This window comes from Anolis carolinensis, chromosome 3 (assembly GCF_035594765.1).
Source record: "Anolis carolinensis isolate JA03-04 chromosome 3, rAnoCar3.1.pri, whole genome shotgun sequence".
NCBI lineage: Eukaryota > Metazoa > Chordata > Lepidosauria > Squamata > Dactyloidae > Anolis > Anolis carolinensis.
The window spans coordinates 253,820,053-253,837,939 of NC_085843.1; the positions used below are offsets into that span (position 1 = coordinate 253,820,053).

The window sequence follows — 17,887 nt, forward strand, 5'->3', positions numbered from 1 at the left end:
ACAAAGAGGGCATCTACACTAGACATAGGCAAACTCTGGCCCTCCGGGTGTTTTGGACTACAACTCCCACAATTCCTAACAGCCTACCGGCTGTTAGGAATTGTGGGAGTTGTAGTCCAAAACACCCGGAGGGCCAGAGTTTGCCTATGCCTGATCTACATTGTCAAATTAGCACAGTTCAATGCCACTTTAGCAGCCATGGCTCAATGCTTTGGAATTTTAAGTCTTTGGAACCCAACAGGCCTGGTCTGTGCCTTAGCAAACTACAACTCCATTAATTAACTGCATTAATTCTTACAGTGGGGACACATCCAAGATCAAATCGCACCTATATAAATCTGTACTGCCTCCTCAAGAGTCAAACCCTAATTATTATTATTAGCATATTTCTCTGTACAAACTGATCTCTTTAAGAGAAGTGGATTTTCTTCTTCTTTTCCCATTTCCTCTGCCGAAATTCAAAGCAGAAAATACAAGAGAAAGAGACTCTCACTGGACATTATGAAATAAAAAAGTATCAAAAGAAGGCCTTGAACTCGCATCATGTGGAGGAGGAAGAGGAGGATGGGAATGATTAAACCCTCCAGAGTCAATCTGGAGGGTGATTTTCTGCTTCACACTAGAGTGCTGAGGTCTCGTCTATATTGACCATTTAATACAGCTTGAAGCCAGCTTCAAACTTCAAAGAAACTCCTACAAAACCTTGTGAAATAAAGCCTTTAATATGCATCAGTACTCTGTGGTTTGCGTAATCGCCATCCAGTCCTCAAACTGATGCCAGGAATTCCTATGTAATCACGAGCACAACGAAACCATTTTCTTCAATGCTGGTTTTATACTGCATTAAACAGGTCAGTGTAGATGGGGGGCCTGAGGTGGAAAGCTGCATTCAGCAACCAGCATCCTAAAAATGAATTAATTTCTGTCAGGCTTGTGCTTCAATATACACTATGTTGTGGTATCTAGGAAGGCTGAAGAAAAGGGTGCATCCACACTGTAGATTTAATGCAGTTTGACACCACTTTGACTGCCATGGCTTAGTGCTGTAGAAGCATGGGAGCTATAGAAGTTCTTATAAGTTTTTTAGCCTTCTCCGTCAAAGAGTGCTGGTGTGTCGCTGAACTACAAATCCCACGGTTCCTTAGCATTTAGCTGTGGCAGTTCAAGTGGTGTTAAACCGCATTAATTTGACAGTGTAGATGCACCCCCAGAGTGTTTATTTGGCAATATTTTCAACAGCATGCTTTTGGGTTTGCTCAGTCTGTGCAGAATATAATTTAGGAATCTAACGCAAAACACACACTATTATTATATATATTTCCAACCAGAGAAGTCAGCCATAACAGTAAGCAGGGGAATTCTAGACAGGAAACTATCAGGGCCAGCTAATCATGTGAGGTACTGTATATTAGAAACTAGGCAAGTGGGGTATATATATTTGTGGAATGTCCAGTGTGGGAGAAAGAACTCTTTTGTCTGTTTGAGGCCAGTGTGAATGTTGCAATTGGCCAGCTTGATTAGCATCAAATGGCCTTGCAGCTTCAAAGCCTGGCTGCTTCCTTCCTGGGGGAATCCTTGGTTGGGAGGTGTTAGCTGTCCCTGTTTGTTTCCTGTCTGGAACCCCTCTGTTTTCAGAGTTTTTGTTTTATTTACTGTCCTGATTTTAGAGTTTTTTAAATACTGGTAACTAGATTTTGTTCATTTTCATGGTTTCCCCCTTTTTGTTTCAACAGAGAGGGCAATTTCAACAGAAAGGAGGAAACCTTGAAAAGGAACAAAATTCTGGGTACTGTATTTAAGAGAGTTATAAGCGAATGACTATTATCGATAGTTTAAGAAAATCTGAATATCTTGAATTGAAGCTGCAAGGCTATTCAGTGCTATACTATATTTTATACTATACTATATTTTGAGGCCCCTGGTGGCACAGTGTGTTAAAGCGCTGAGCTGCTGAACTTGCGGACCAAAAGGTGCCAGGTTCAAATCCCGGGAACAGAATGAGTGCCCGCTGTTAGCCCCAGCTCCTGCCAACCTAGCAGTTCGAAAACATGCAAATGTGAGTAGATCAATAGGTACCGGTCCATCGGGAAGGTAACGGCGCTCCATGCAGTCATGCCGGCCACATGACCTTGGAGGTGTCTATGGACAACGCTGGCTCTTCGGCTTGGAAATGGAGATGAGCACCAACCCCCAGAGTCGGTCACGACTGGACTTAATGTCAGGGAAAACCTTTACCTTACCTATATAGTAGAGTCTCGCTTATCCAATGTAAACGGGCCGGCAGAACATTGGATAACATTGGATAATGTTGGATAATAAGGAGAGATTAAGGAAAAGCCTATTAAACATCAAATTAGGTTATGATTTTAAAAATTAAGCACCAAAACATCATGTTATACAACAAATTTGACAGAAAAAGTAGTTCAATACACAGTAATGCTATGTACTGTATTTATGAATTTAGCACCAAAATATCACGATATATTGAAAAACATTGACTACAAAAATGCGTTGGATAATCCAGAACGTTGCATAAGCGAGTGTTGGATAAGTGAGACTCTACTGTATATAGTACATATATACTATATTTTGTATTATATGTGGCAGTAATCTTGCCATTATGTAAGACCGCTCTGGGTCCCCTTGGGGGAGAAGAGCAGCATATAAATTAAATAAATAAATAAATAAATAATAAAGCTGGCCAATTGCAACATTCACACTTGCCTCAGGCAGACAATATAGTAGTTCCTTCTCCCACCCTGGACCTTCCACAGATATATAAACCCCACTTGTCTAGTTTCCAACAGACCTTACAACCTCTGAGGGTGCCTGCCATAGATTTGGGCGAAACGTCAGGAGAGAATGCTTCTGGAACATGGCCCTACAGCCCGAAAAACTCACAGCAACTCAATCTATACATAGCATTGAGCCATGCAGGGCAGTTCAAGTGGCATTTCAAACTGCGTTGAATCTACAGTGTGTAGATGCACCATCATGTAAATTGATTGCAGAATAGATGGGATTTCTTTTGATGCTTCAAAGGGAAGCCCCTGGTGATGTCTCCCCCCTCCCCTTTCCCAGCTGCAGAGAGAGGGTTTCTGAGCCCGCCTCCCCTCCGCGATAATCCACGGAGATTGACTCTTTGCGGCTGTCACTCAGCGATGCGGCCGGCTGCAGGTGCCCTGTCTGCCTGCTCTTCGCTGCTCTCAGTGGAGCCCCGCCTGCAGCCGGAGCCACAGCAAGAGACCCTTCTCTGGTTGCAGCAAGAGCAAAAGCAGCAAAGGCAGGTGAAGGGAGCCAGCCAGCCAGCCCCTGCTGGGTCACAGGTACCTTTATTTCCCCCCTGTATCACCCCTTCCTTCCCTCAAAGCAAGGGAAGAAGCCTGATCATGATGACAGGTGTATTTTTTTCAGATGCTTGGAAACTTTTCTGCGTTTTGCTTCGTTACCTTGGGTGCATCTATCTGTACTGTAGAATGAATGCAGTATGGAAAGCTGTAGTTTAACAAGGGATGTAGAATTAATACAGCTTGACCCTGCTTCGAACGCCATGGGATCTTGGGAGTGGTAGTTTCACAAGGGGTGCGTCCATGCTGGGCTGCCACAGGGAATCCAAGGATTTGTAGTTTGACAAGGTCTTTTGCCCTCCCCAGTAACATTCGACAAGCCCCAACTCTTCTGGGCTTTGGGAAAACCTTAAAGACATGGTTATGCACACAAGCATTTAATGAATAAGTAAAATAACTGACATGGTCGGGATTAAGATTTATGCATGAGGATCTCGGATGAATGGACTCAAACCTATACATGTTTTTAAATTTTGTATGATATTATATGTTTTTATTCTGTATTGTTATTTTGATTTGTATAAGCTGTTGTTTTAGTGCATTGAATTTTGCCAATTTATGTAAGCCGCCTTGAATCCTCTCGGTGAGAAAGGCGGGGTAAAAATGCTGTAAATAAATAAAATAATAAATACATTTTGCCTCCTCTGCCTAAGAGTGCTGGTGCCACAGCAAACTACAACTCCTAGGATTCCATTGGCATTGAGCCAAGGCTGCTCAAGTGGTGTCGAACTGCATTGATTGTGCAGTGTAGACCAGGCATGGACCAACTTTGGCCCTCCAGGGGCTTTGGACTTATTTTTTACACCTTATTTTATTTTTTTTTGGTTATTTAATATTTAATGTTTATTTTACTTCAGTGATCATTGTCTTTACTGTTCTAATGTAACACAAATCCTATATAAAATCATACTACGTATTTTTGACATTGATATTGAAGTCTGGGCTATATATAGAAAGTCTTTACAGTCGGTAGGCTGTTAGGGATTGTGGGAGTTGAAGTCCAAAACACCTGGAGGGCCCATGTTTGCCCATGCCTAGTGTAGATGCACCCTACAAATCCTACAATTCCATTCCATTGAGCCAGGACACTTCCAAGTGGTGTCGTAACTGCCAGGATTCCATAGCTTTGCACCATGGCAGTTCACTTGGCATCAAACCGCATTGATTCTACAATGTAGATGTGTCTCTTGTGCCTTTCACTCAGTGCTGTTTTAAACTGCCGCAACTGCAGAAGGAAGGAAGCAAGAATTCTTATTTTCTCAGTAAATAAGAGAAAGTAAGAAACCTGCGAGGCACCTCTTCCTTGCATGACTGCATCCATAACTGTGCTAATATATGACAACAAAATATATTCCCTGTCCTCGGTCTTGTGTTTTCTTAAGCAAGTTATCTGGTGAATGAGTGAATGAGGATCGGTGTGAATCTAGACTTTTAATTTCCAATGGAAAATTACAATCTTTATACAGTAGACTTTAACCAAAACTCAAGCAACCAGAATTCTCAAGTGACCAGCAAAAAATAAAAAATAAAAAATACTACTTTAAATTAAAAAAAAATAGTAAAACAGTGTCACGTTAAGTTTTCCAAGCTGTATGGCCATGTTCTAGAAGCATTCTCTCTGGACGTTTCACCTACATCTATGGCAGGTATCCTCAGAGGTTGTGAGGTCTGTTGGAAACAAGGCAAGTGAGGTTTATATATCTGTGGAATGTCCAGGCTGGGAGAAAAAAACTCTTCTCTGATGGAGGAAAGTGTGAATGTTGCAGTTGTCCACCCTGATTAATGTTGAATGTCCTTGCAGCATCAAAGACCGGCTGCTTCCTGTCTAGGGAAATTCTTTGTTAGGAGGTGTTAGCTGGCCCTGATTGTTTCATGTCTGGAATTCCTCTGTTTTTTTAGGGTTGTTCTTTATTTACTGCTCTGATTTTAGTTGGGTTTTTTTTTAAAAAAACAACAAACTACTGGTAGCCAGATTTTCCTTTCAAGGTGGCCAGTTGCAACATTCACACTTGCCTCAAGCAGACTACGCAGAGAAGCCATTGAAATCCACAAGCATGTGGACAATTTCAACAGAAAGGAGGAAACCATGAAAATGAACAAAATCTGGCTATCAGTATTTAAAAACTTTAAAATCAGGACCGTAACTAAAGAGCAACACTGAAAAAAAACCACAGGATTTCCAGACAAGAAACAATCAGGACCAGGTAACACCTCCCAAGAAACCATCCCCCAGACATGAAGCAGCCAGACTTTAAAGCTGCAAGGCCATTCAATGTTAACCAAGCTGTCCAATTGCAACATTCACACTTGCCTCAAGTAGACAAGAGTTCTTTCTCCAACCCTGGACATTCCAGATATATAAATCTCACTTGCCTAGTTTCCAACAGACCTCACAGCCTCTGAGGATGCCTGCCATAGATGTGGACAAAACATCAGGAGAGAATGCTTCTGGAACATGGCCCTACAGCCTGGAAAACTCACAGCAACCCAGTGATTCCGGCCACAAAAGCCTTCAACAACAGTGTCACTTTATGTTTTTATTTGTTTCTAACTATATTAATAGCAAATCAATAGAGTTTATGATATAGCATAGGGTATAGTATTAGTTAGGCCTATTTTTAAAAGTAACTCTCAAGCAATTGGAAGCTACATTTATCCGGCATCCAGCAATCACTGGTTAACAGAGAGTCTACTGTATTTTGAATTTAACATAATTTGCAGACATTGCTTGTTATCATGCACATGAAGGCAAGACTGAAATACATTGCTCAGCACATATGCTAATATTGGTGCTAGTTTTCTCAGTATTAGGGCAGTTTTTTTAGGGTTTTGTTGGAATGAACAGCACAATCTTTAATATTCTTAATTAGACGAAAGCTCCATTGAATTGAAAGTATTTGTTCCTTGATCCATATATTTAGGATTATGGATGACGATAGCAATTTTTTAGTCCTGTTTCTCAAGGGTATCATATAATCTTTGGATAGAGAGATTATCAATTCACTTTCATTCAATAAGTGGTTACCTCCCAGACATTTTCTTTTGCTTTCACAAAATATGCATGGTCTCAGTGGATTCAAGTATATTTATTCATGCTTTCAAAGATAAAAAAATGTTTCTGAGATAATGTGAAAGAACTGGGACATTTCAAGGCTTTCAAGCACGACATTATCTTTTCTCCCCTTCTTCTTTCTTTGCCATGTCTGATACTTGAAGAGCAAATTAGCAATGTATAACCTCAGGACCTACCTTGAGGCTTATTGTGTCAGATAGGAAGGGAACAGAATGAAAAATTAATGTCGTGCCACTGACTGGAGTTCACCAGTATTAATGCATGCTGGAAATTCTCAGATATCCCTATTGTTTTCTGCAGAATTTAAATCCTATCTAACATATTGCTAGAACTTATCCAGGTAATGTTCCAAATGTTAGCTGATAGCACATCGTGAGAGTCGATACCATTTGAAGGTGAATTGCCCCCCAAAAGTAATGGAAGTTTGTGATGTGTCTGGAGAGGATCTGAATTCTTTCTTAGCCCTACTTCATCACAGTTTAGGTCTGGATGCAAATTGCTGGTTAACCTATCATGGCAAGAAACGCTCTGTGCCTCGGCTGATTTTTAACACTGAGGTAGTTCAATAAGAAATTTTCTACAACCTTTTTTATTTCCATATACTGCTCTAACAAAATTCAAAGCATGCTATATAAATACAGGTACAGTAATTATGAAAAACTCAGGCTGGGCTTTCGAACTACCTGTTGCTGATTTTCTTTGCTGGGTATGTAGTCCTTCTGAAATATTTCAATAGGTGTATCTACATTGTAGAATTAATGCAGTTTAACACACTTTAACTCCATGGCTCTGTGCAATGACATTCTGGGATCTGTAGTTTTACAAGGTCTGTATCTTTCTCTGCTAGAGAGTTCTAGTGCCTAACCAAACTGCAACGCCTAGGGTTCTGTAGCTTTGAGTCATGGCAGTTAAAGTGGAGTCAAACTGCATTAATTCTACAGTGCAGATGCACCCAAGGACATATCATTTATATATATCTCCAGAATATATACAGCATATATCTCCTGTCCAGTATGTGGCAAAGCCAAGAAGACTATTAAGTACTGCAGAGCAGGAAAAATGCTATATACTCCTCTTCCTAAAATGTGTGCAAAAATAATAAAACAGAAACAAGTGGCTAAGTTGCGAACATATAGACAGACGTATATAACATTTAACTGTGTACTAATTCTGGAACAATAATAATTTGCATATTTGCATCCAAGCCAACCATCTTGTACCCTTCTCCCCCATGGGATTCAATAGCTATTTGTATTGTAGTCTGCTCAGATTGAAAATGAGTTTATGTGAAATTGAACAAATTTCACTTAACTGTAGAAAGAGGATATGTGTACAAAAGTGTAAATTGTAAGTATTGCTTATTTTAATATCATCCATGAAGTTAAAATGTTTTATAGCTGACATTTTTTAGATAACCACTCCAAGCAGTATAATTTAGTCAAAGAAATATAGGTAAGAGCTGCCGTCCATTTAGGAGAATAGCAACCACACTCAGAAAGCTTACTAAAATGTGTTGTGTTCAGTGTCATAGTACTGGTTAACAGAGGAGAATAGGGAAGTTTATCGAGGCATGGCCAAGGAGGAATGAAGGCAATAAAATGTAAAAGTTCACAAGGGAACTAGCAAACGCATGTATTCACACAGGTCGTGATTAAAATGTCTTTGCTGTATGGGCACTGTGGCATTCTTGATACCAACGTGACTAATACCTGTTGTGTCCATATATGGCAATTTGATTGAGAGCCTACCTGACTGAATAGGTAACTCACCTTTGATCAGCTGCTTGTTTTTATCTGCTCAGAACAAACTGTCACCTCTGTTTCTCTTGGACCTTGCAACAATAAAGTGAAAGGAAGTTGTTTAGAGCAATAGCTGGTGCTTGTTTTCCTATAACACACATTTTTATTCATGTAGTTAAAACCAAATTATGCTGTTGGTCAGAGCCCTGAAACAAAACCGTCCATCCAAAAAAGGGGGGGGAAAGACCATGATATAAATAGAAAAATTACAAAAAGTTTTCAGCCGGTAAATTGGCTACATGGTACGAATGAGAATGAAGGAATTTGAAGGAGGATGGGCCATGAAGAATTATTGAGAATGATCATATTGTTCCATGAAGTCTGCACTGGTCTCAACAACAGTGTTGGCAGGTTTTCAGAAGAACAATAAGGGACAATTGAAATTCATGACATGCAGGATTAGCAGTCAGAAGTAACTACTAATAACTTTGTGCCCTACCTAAATCACCTGCTGAAATATGATTATGTCCCCATTGTCTATACGTAATAGCATAACAAAGTTAGGAGACATTGCTTTTTATAATTCAGCTCCTACAATGGTAGTTATCTTGACTGGGGAATTTTGGGGCTATTGTACACACAAAAGACTTTCCAGAACTTTGACCCTGGATTGGTGCTTAGATTCTGATCATTTGGATTCTTAGAAACATGTTGTAGATGCTTACCTTAATTAAGGGTTTGACTTTTAATATAATTTAAAACAGTGAAAATACATTTTATGTGTCATATTTGACTGCTAACGTTGCAAATTCATTCAGCCAGGCTTTGAAAAAGATTTATATACATCATGGCACTTATTTTGATCCTTCCTAAATTAACTAAGAATTATCTTGATCAGTGACTTTTTGGCTTAATTGTTTTTTTTTTAATTCACAGTGTGACTGATACTGTTAATTGAAGCATTAGTTAGATAAATGATCAACTTTACTCTGACCACAGTGCTGTTTTTGTGCGGAGAAATGCAAACAATAGTAGAACCTGCCAGAATGCAAACAATAGTAGAACCTGCCAGTTTGCCTCCTGTACCTTATTTAACATATTGCTAGCATTACTACTCATTTGGTATTATTTTCTGCTGCTGATAACTCAATAATATTTTTCTTATTGCCATGCAGGACTCACTGAAAACGCCACTTAGGCCTATACATGATTATTAGGAAGGTCCACTGAGTTCAGTGGTTGTGTGTAATAGGATTATAGCATGGTGGATACATGTCAAGTGCTACAGACTTTTCACACCTTGTTTGGGTCTTCAGACTCAATTGGAAGCACTAATTGTTTTGTTGGTTTTTACTGCGCATTTTTAATTTTTCTATATTCATACGTGTTAGGTTTTAGTTCACAAATTGTTATGGTTTTTAGTATTTGCTACTTTGAGTCTCCTTTGGCAAAGAAAAAGTGAGGTATAAATATATATACATAATAATAATAATGTGTGTGGGCCCTGGGAATTTGAGCTGGGATTGACAGTAAAAGCTACAAACTCTAATGGAGGCTTCTGGGCGAGGTTGAAAACAGTGGAAGGAACAGGAAACTTTCCTTCAGTTAACTTTTGATCGAAAGCAATATATTTATAGTAAACATTGAAAAAACAGGCATCTACTCCCAATGTGCTGCATGCTTTCTGAGTGAGTAGTGCCTCTTGGGTATTCATTATATTGTTTAAACATTGGTTCATTAAACCGTTTTTGACCCACAGTGACCTTTCCTGTAAATCGCAACAAACCTTTAAAATCATGTCTGCTTCCTACTGCATACTTTTCTGGCATTTCCGTATGTATGATTTATTGTGGCTATGTACATGTTTCTGAACAGAACAGACGTGAAGCATTTCTGCAACTTAAGAATAGTTGGCAGTTATATAAAGTCTCAGGGATAAATAATTTATAACCTTAAATGTGTTCTTGTGGTTTTGATGGCGGATTCTTTCCTCCTTAATATTAATCCTGATACAGCATTATTCTTATCCACCAACAGCATTGAGAATATAAATCTGTCACACTGACAAAATCAGTTTTTCTAAATTAATGTAACTACCTTTTGATATACTGAGGAATGTCTATAATCATTTTTTCATATCTATATTCATCAGAAGGGCAGTGTTTACTTTGAATGTTCTATTCAGAGTCGTCATCTGTTTCTGATATTAATGTACGCTTTTCCAGTTAATTCTAAGTGTATATTTGCCCTGCAGATTTAAACCAGTTCCACCATCATACCTCCTCCCAGATGACCTTGAGAGGGTTACTGTGTGTAGGAAGGAGATATATAAGGACTTCTAATAGAAACTTATGAGCATTCACATACTGTGGCATCCTTGTACGTAAGCCCCACTGAGTTAGATGGGATTTACTTCTAGGTATATTGAAGGCATCAGATCTCATCTGATCTTGGAAGCTAAGGTCAGCCCTGGTTGTAATAACTGGATAGAGGACTGTCAATGAATACCAGCTGCTATAGACCACTGCTTCTTAAACTGTGGATCCCCACCCCAAATGGGCTCAATGTTAGCTTAATGTTAGGGTTCTGCAAAGTTTTTCTGAACGCCACCTAGTGGCTATTTTAATCATTTACCTGAATATGTTATGCAGCATTTACAGTCAACTCTGTAAAAGATGCTTTAGCTACACTTCATAAAAAAGGAAAATCAGCCTGTTTAGCCAGCCTTGCAGATGCTAATTTACTATTAGTAAATGTTTGATTATTATACCTGTTTATATATATATATATATATATATATATATATATATATGGGGTGACATACAGATTTCTCAGGCCAAAGGGGGTCCTGAGTTGAAAAGTGTGAGAAGCCCTGCTATAGACTATACTGCAGAGGTTGGAACTGGCAAAACAAACTCTGAATATTCCTTACCTAAGTGAACCTGTGACATTCAAGGGATTACCATAAGTCTACAAGTGACTTAAAAGACATGCACAGAAGTGTGTATGTATAGCATAAAAGCAGAAGTAGTGCAGATATTACTTAAGGTGAACTAAGCAGGGCTGATCAGAATAACTATCTGTATTTTATAATGCGTTTTATGAATGTTTTATGTAAGTTAATTTTTTAAACTGATTTATAGTGTATTGTACAGTTTTTATATGTGTGTTTTATTGTAAGCCGCCCTGAGTCCCCTGTTGGGTGAGAAGGGCGGGATATAAATATTGTAATAAATAACTGGCAAATCCTCTCTGAGCCAGAAAATTCCATGGTTGAGCTTTGGGCCAGGTTCTCCAGAAAATCTGTTGCACAATATTGTGATTTTTTAAACAAAAAACTAGTTGAAAATTACACATAATTTCTTGGGGGAGAGTGGGATACAGTAGAGTCTCACTTATCCAACACTCGCTTATCCAACATTCTGGATTATCCAACGCATTTTGTAGTCAATGTTTTCAATATATCATGATATTTTGGTGCTAAATTTGTAAATACAGTAATTACAACATAACATTACTGTGTATTGAACTGCTTTTTCTGTCAAATTTGTTGTATAACATGATGTTTTGGTGTTTAATTTGTAAAATCATAACCTAATTTGATGTTTAATAGGCTTTTTCTTAATCTCTCCTTATTATCCAACATATTCGGTTATCCAACGTTCTGCCGGCCCGTTTATGTTGGATAAGTGAGACTCTACTGTAATTAGTAAATAGCCTAGAAGTTTTTGACTTGGGCTTCAGGCTTCAAAAGGTGTCGAGGTATGATCGCAAGGGAGAGATCATGAAGATGTCTTTACCCCAAGAGTCAAGTGACTGAAAAAAACAAACGAACAAAACTATTCCGTTGTTTGTTGTCTTTGAAACCCAGGGACTAGAGAATAGGCAGTGTTTAGTTCCTCAAATAAATGTCTCTGGGTCACACCCATTTGGACATAAAAGCATCTGATGAGGGAGCACTTAATTCTAAGTGAACCGGCAAAGTTTATTCAGTGAGGAAGAAAAAGCACTCAGAGCTAGTTGAATTCATTATGCTGCCGTAAGTAGAAATGAATGAGAACTTTCCCATTTAGGTTTTTGATAAGAACTTTCTTCATAAATGTTGAAGGCTTTAAAAAATTAAATGAACGCAAAAGTAAAATTCACCTCTTTGCAAATCTAACTAGAGTGCTTTAAAATTGTGATTTTGAATCCTTGCATATTTAATCATGATTTTGGTGCTGAATAGGCATTGCTTCCTCCCCCCCTCCCCAGGTTCCTCATGTTTAATAATAATAATAATAATAATAATATAATTTTATTTTTGTACCCCGCCACCATCTCCCCAGAGGGACTCGGGGCGGCTTACAGATATAAAACCAACATACAATAATATCAAATACAAAAACACAAATAAATTTAAAAGGCATTAAAAATCACAATCATTATAACACTGTATAACACTGTACAGCCACGGTACATGATGATTCTCTACCAAGAATAGCTGCATTACTAAATCTAGTTAATGCTGATGGTTGAGATTTCCCCCTTTTTATTTTTTTTAAAAGGATTTTCCACAAATCACATGTTATTTCAAAAACAGGGTGGAAAAAACTTCCAGTTACAAATATCTGAATGTGGAAGAAAGTGAAACTGACAGATTGTTCCAGACCTAAGTGATTGCTGCATCATGTGATGCAAGAGTTAGCAATAACATCATGTAACAATTTTTTTTAAAAAACAAACCTGTTCCTGGTTTGAAAGTGTTATTTCCTCTTTAATTCTGCAGTACCTCCTATGGAAGTAGTTGTTATACACTCCAGATACTTCATTTTTGTGGCTTCCACAAACTTACGTTAAATTGGTTGAGACTAGATGAGATATTCATTGAAAAATTATAGCAAGATGTGCCTCAGGATGTCCCATAAAAACAAAGTTTTTGAAGTTTTATCAACCTTTTCCATGTTTTAATGATATAACCAATTAGGAAATGACATTTAAAACCCAGGAACAAAAATAGTGTTACATAGTGTAATCTGTCTGACGCTGCAAAGGATTTTGACCCTCTTCTTGGATCACATGCTTCTGCTTGGGTTGCTTGATCAGCCACCTTGGTCATAAATGCATTCTGCATATTGTCAGAGCATTTAATAATAATAATAATAATAATAATAATAATAATAATAATAATAATAATACAACAACAACAACAACAACAACTTTATTTTTGTATCCCACCTCCATCTCCCCGAAGGGACTCGGGGTGGCTCACATGGGCTCAAGCCCAACAACACAAGTTAAAACACAGAACAATCAGTTAAAAACATAACTACATAAAACAATAAAACACATCAACAGAATACAAAATCCAGGACAATAATAATAATTTTTGCCTTGCCCCATTCTAAACCCTAACATTTGAAACAGAATTGATGGAATTCTATTGTATTCTGGTTCATATTCAATTCTTGGTATCCCATAAACTGGTCTTAAACATTAAGTTCAAAACATTCTGTGTCTGGGACAGTGCATTCCCCCCCCCCCCCCCCCGAGTAATAATGGGAGACAGTGTTCTTATGTTATTTCTGCAATGAAGTAATTAGTTGGAGAAGTTCAACTACTTTCTAGGAGTATAGTACAAGTTAAAGGCTTTTCAGCCAGAAAACAAACACACATGCTCTACATTGAGGATTTTTCAGATAGGCTAACATATGTGCAATTATGTGCACAGCTGACTAATTCAATCCTTTTAATTTTTTCAGTCCCAATTTTGACTCACTCCCATTAAATTCAGATTTTTATTTGTACTCAGTGTCTAATTTCTCTTTGTAAGTATCAACCTTTTCTGGATTGCTTTTACGCACCCTTTCCTGTGATTAACATTTCCCCTATTTATCGCAGGCTGCTTTATCACAGCTTCTGGGATCCTTTAATTTTGCTGCCAAATGTATTCTTCATCAAAATCACACTGTTTAGAAATGTTAGCCTGCAATTTTCCTAATAGCCGTACATTTATAGATATGGTTTCTTGCTGGAAGCTTCAAGCTCCATTATAAGCCACAGATGTTCTCTCTCCCGACACAGAGACATGCACGCTTCTTTTGTATCTCGTTCCTCTACTTTTCTGCGATGATCTCTTTGTGCACCGCCTATGGCAGTTTTTTGACCACGGTCTATCAATGCCAGTACTGTTGTTTTGCAAAGTAGGTCAAGAGAGAGTAACATGAGGTCCTGCATCCCCAAGAGGTCTGCGTGTACTGTTTCTACGGCTCTCCTTGTCTCTGCTAGCAGGGGACTGTAGCACAGCATCATTTGTAAAGAGAAGAGTCTCCCACATTACAACAGACTGTGCAACATTCAGTGATAAGGAAAGCATGCAATGCTGCATTCCTCAAAATTATTCTAGTTATGAATTGTCAGGAATGTGTGGTTAGTTACTAGCAACTTTATTATTTTACTTTATGAATGCAAAAATATTTTGTGTACCATCTCTTGAAAAGGGGTCCAATTCACATTCATGCAAGTACTGTATAAACATGACAGACAAAATTAATACCCAAAGTAACTACCGTGTTTCCCCGAAAATAAGACAGTGTCTTATATTAATTTTTGCTCCCAAAGATGCTCTAGGTCTTATTTTCAGGGGATGTCTTATTTTTCCATGAAGAAGAATTCACATTTATTGTTGAACAAAAAAATGAACATTTATTATATACTGTACAGTAGTTGTCATCACAAACCAGCATAACCAGACAAACTGTGAATCCTATCAAGAATTTCTTTCTACTACCATTATTTCCATATACAACACTCTATGGTACGTACATTTACCGATCCTGCATGCTCTGGTGTTCTGTTCGGCGGGCATGCTAGGTCTTACTTTCAGGGGAGGCCTTATATTTAGTACTTCAGCAAAACCTCTACTAGGTCTTATTTTCTAGGGATGTCTTATTTTAGGGGAAACAGGGTAACCTTGTTCAGAAGTGTTTTTCTACAGCTTATTTTCCTGAGGTATTTATATTTATCCCATTCCTTATTGTCTGTCCCATACTTTGAATCATATGGTGATAGATCTAGGAATCATTTGAGGAGGAGCTGCTCTTTTTGCTCACTTAGAAGAGACAGATGTGATCTGAACCATATGTAAATGCTTGCCCTGTAAATGTCCCAGATGTGCCTCATAGCTTGTAAATGTATTTACAACATGTATTCTTGCATTTGCAGGTCTAGCTTGCCAATTTCTGGGATGTTAATTAACAATCATATGAATGGGTTGGTGTATGTGATAGAATGTGATAGATGCATGCATGCTTCCATGAGCAAAAGCTTTCCTGTCTGATTAGGTTTTGTGACAGGAGTATAGGTATGAGGATTTGACTTGTCCTGGTTATTGTTGTTGTTTAAGTAGTCCAGTTTTAGACAGAAGCAGCTGGCCTATCTGGTGTATCTCTGGCCATGAGGGCGATGAATCCATTTTGTTCTCCTGTTTGTCCTCTATCAACCTATTCTGGGTTGTATAGAAGATCTCTCATAGCCAATGCTCTTTGGGAATAGGACCCACTGCTTGGGTGGCTCTTGTATAACAGTCATAACACCAACAATAGATCCAAAAATCTAGTACAGTGGATTCACCAGCTACTTCTGATGATAGGAATTTTCTAGAATGATCTAGTTAGTCAGGAAATCTTAATCCACATAAAACATTTTTAAAATGTGTTGTCGTTGGCTTTTTAATATGGAAGGTTTCCGTCAGCAAATAAATGAAAATACTGAAAAGGAGCCAACATATTAATTAGGCCATGTGCCAACTAATAATGGAAGTCTACAGACCAAGTCAGACTTCTAATTCTCACAAAGCTAGAGGCCAATGTGTGATATATGAAAGCAAGCACAGATACCATCCATTTTGCTTTTATTTGCTCTTAATTTTTTAACAATTAAGATCTTTACAGATCAGAGTTAGGAAAACATTCAGTATGGTGTTATAGTCCAAAAATAATATTCTCAAGCAATGATACAGATGTAAACCAGGGGTCCCCAAACTAAGGCCCAGGGGCCGGATGCGGCCCATTGAAGCCATTTATCCGGCCCCCACGGCACAAGGGCAAAAGGGGGTTGGGCTAAATGACCCAAGGGGTCTCTTCTTCTCTTCCAACCCTCTTTATTATTATTATTATTATTATTATTATTATTATTATTAACATTGAGGCTGGGTGGCCATCTGTCAGGGGTGCTTTGCTTGTGCTTTTGGTGCACAAAGGCAGAAAGGGATTGGACTCAATGGCCCAAGGGGTCTCTTCCAACCCTCTTTATTATTATTATTATTATTATTATTATTATTTCATTATGTCACAGCAAACAAGATAGATATGCTGGATTTCATATCACAAAATCACAAGTCGAACACTTCCCAAGTGTCTAGGACGGTGTGATGTATTTTTGGATGATGTGTGCAGATCCCAGTAGGGTGGCCTTTTGCAGTTGGCAGATCATGATTTATTATTATTATTATTATTATTATTATTAACATTGAGGCTGGGTGGCCATCTGTCAGGGGTGCTTTGCTTGTGCTTTCGGTGCACAAAGGAAGAAGGGGATTGAACTCAATAGCCCAAAGGGTCTCTTCCAACCCTCTTTTTGTTGTTGTTGTTGTTGTTGTTGTTGTTGTCGTCGTCATTATTATTGCTCAGTGGCCAACTATAGTCCAGCCCTTCAACGGTCCGAAGGATCGTGAACTGGCCCCCTGTTTAAAAAGTTTGGGGACCCCTGATGTAAACAGTTTGAGTAATGAGCCTATAATGGATCTAACATCACAGTTTTTGCAAAAGTGTACACTACAAACTTTCAAACTGAATCTAGCTCAGCCATATAACCCAGAATATAAAGGCAAATAATCCAACGTATCGGCTTTGAACTAGATTATCTGAGTCCACACTGCCATATTATCCAGTTCAATGTGGATTTTCTACAGCTGTGTGGATGGGGCCTTAGAGATTAATACTAAGTCTCTGTTTATTTGCTTCTGTTGAAGGACAGAGGCATGTATACCTGTCCAGGGCACTCTTAACTAGCCTGATGTATTTGGTGTGGAGGAAATGAATATTGAAGCAGGATTCTACTTCTAGTTTAATAAGGTTCAAAGGCGGCCCTCTAAGGGCGACAATTCACCTTCTGAATACAGAAAATACATGCTTGTCAAAACAAAACAGAATTTCTGCAATTTCTATTTCAGATTTTTTTTTGGTTTTGTTTTAGCATTTGTGGCAGTTCTTGTGGTCCCTGTAGGGTTTCAGCAACATGGCCTTATTTCAGTTGTCCTGCCCTTCCCCTGAAGCAAGAAACTGGGTGACATAATCAATGGCCATACTTCAGAGGAGACTAATATAAATACTTCTACTATAGCCTATGGGTTGCAGTATTGGTTCTCAGTTCATTGTAGATTAATGGTAACGTGCTTTAGGAGCCTGTCATGGTGGAAAAGTGAGATCTAATTAAAACTATTCCCAGCACCAGCCACAATATTTTATTCGAGCCTTTGAGTGGGTTTATTCTTAACTCCACGATATACTTGGGAGGAAAAGTGTAAATTTTTCCTTTCTCTGTCCTAATTCTTTTAAGGAGTTATAGTGTATGTGTGAAATTGTATTTTACAGTATAGCGCTGTAATTCTGAATATTCAGTGAGGAGAAGTGTTGGCTTTCAAAATACAGGACGACCTCAGCAAACTATGATTCAATTTTTGAAGAGGT

At 38.4% G+C, this 17,887-nt stretch overlaps 1 protein-coding gene across 1 annotated transcript in view; it reads left to right on the plus strand.

Moving 5' to 3' along the window:
• Positions 1-3,158: 3,158 nt before the first annotated feature.
• The window catches only part of pls1 (plastin 1), a 70,562-nt gene continuing 55,833 nt past the window's right edge, over positions 3,159-17,887 (plus strand). Inside the window, exon 1 of the mRNA XM_008106205.2 lies at positions 3,159-3,326. The gene's annotated coding sequence lies outside the window, so the exon portion shown is untranslated. The remainder of the gene's footprint in view (positions 3,327-17,887) is intronic.